Here is a 2,072-nt window from a genome sequence, read left to right as displayed (position 1 = left end):
CGTACCGCGGGCGATGCCGCGGGGCGAAGCTAGTCTAAAAAAAGTAGCCTAAGTTACTCCTTATATCATCAGCTGCCTACCAGTGAAAGTCCCGTCAAAATCGGTCCAGCCGTTCCAGAGATTAGCCGGAACAAACAGACAGACAGACAGACGGACCGACACACAGGCAAAAATTGTAAAAAATGTTATTTTGGTGTATGTACCGTATATATATATATTCATATGCATGTAGTAAAAGGGGCTATTTCAATATTACAAACAGACACTCCAATTTTATTTACATATATAGATATATTGTATATTTAAATTATTTAAAAAAATTAAAAAATTGCGAACCTTACATTCGTCATTACGACATTGTACCTTACGATGTATGAACGAAGTACCATTTTCTTTTGTTTATTTGTCGATCGATTGTCGTTTTCTTTTTTGTTTAGTATCTAAATGACGAGATTACTTTATTCTATGCGACATTCAACGTCTTGAAAGGAAAGTTAATAATGAAGCCTTCTTTATGTGACGACAACAATAAATTCAGTCAACAGTATCCCAATGTCTTAATTAACTTCTGAAAATTCAATTGCAAAAAGCAGAGGGTAATTGACCAGAAGAGTTATTTGCTGGTATGCAAGGGCTTTGTCAACGTCTTCCTGGATTTTGCTGCACAGCTTCGCCTTTTCGAAAAACCCGTTTAATTTTCTTTATGCATTTTTTATTATTGAATCTTTCGTCATCATCATCTGTTCCTATCTGCAGCTGAGTGCAGAGCATCGTGCACTGTGGTATCCAGGGTTGCACGAATATGGTCCGTCCAACGGGTCGGGTTCCTGCCTCTTGGTCGCTTGCCCTCGACCTTTCCAGTGACCACCAATTTCTCCAAGTTGTCACTGTCTTTCCTTACGATGTATCCTTCGCATGCAAATGGTGGAGAGTCTAGTCCGGATCTTCAACTGAGCTAGGATGGATACATTGGTGCGACGTGCGGTCCAGGGAATACCCAACATCCTCCTCCAGCACCACATTTCGAAGGCATCGATCCGATTGCGGTCAGCTTTCTTTATAGTCCATGTCTCTGCTCCGTATATGAATATTGAAAACACTAGTGTTTTCATCTAATAGATCCTCAATTAAAAATGTGTTCTAGGCCAAAGCGAAGGGTTGAATTAACCAAAAAAAACAAGCTTATTTTAATTAACTTCAGCCGTCGAACGTAAAATAATGATGTGGTTACATTCTATGGACTCGTTTTAACACGTTGGCATTTATAAGCTACCCATCATTTTTTTTTCATTTACAGCTTAAGGTAACTTTATTTGGAAAGGCATAATTGACTTGACGGTGATAATAATTCTTTACATTCTTTGCCAAAGTTAAAACCAATTGAAATTTGTGTTCAAGATTGGGATTGGGGAGAGGAAATAAGTTAAGGAAATAATAATAACTGGGAACAAACCATGCACGGCCGTCCGGCGCCAATTTAGGTTTCTCTGTGTTATGGGTACTAGAGACTGATAAAAATAGTTATATAATATGTTTATATAAATACATGTATAGATAATAAACAAAGAGCAAATAAACCTGTTTTTCACACGAATTTTTGCTTTATCTGGGAATCAAAGCGACTATCATCAACTAGTATCTACTGAAAATTGAAACGGCTTATAACCTCTGTATTTTGTACCGTATGTTCTATGGGGAATGCTCTGAGGAATTATTCGAGATTATACCATCATCTCGTTTTTAATATCGCACGGCCCGCTACCGTAGTAGAGTTCACCCACACTACCTACACATTATAAAATATTCCGAAAGTATATAGATTTTCATTCAATTAAAATAATCGATATTGCCTTTTACCGAACGCTGAGTAATATCAAAGATAAATAAAACTGACGTGAATTCAGTGGGCTGGGGCGAAAAAATGGCCCGCGGTGGTAAAAATTAGCATTTTATCTTTGTTAATCTTTTATTTAATTGAGAGAAGCGCGAAAGTGCATCGTTGTCTTAATTAACGAATGATTAATGATCGCCGTCAAGTATATCGATTTATTTTAATCGATAACATCTTTGAA

The sequence above is a fragment of the Bombyx mori genome, chromosome 17 (assembly GCF_030269925.1).
Source record: "Bombyx mori chromosome 17, ASM3026992v2".
Lineage (NCBI taxonomy): Eukaryota > Metazoa > Arthropoda > Insecta > Lepidoptera > Bombycidae > Bombyx > Bombyx mori.
Note: the sequence above shows the minus strand (reverse complement) of the source record.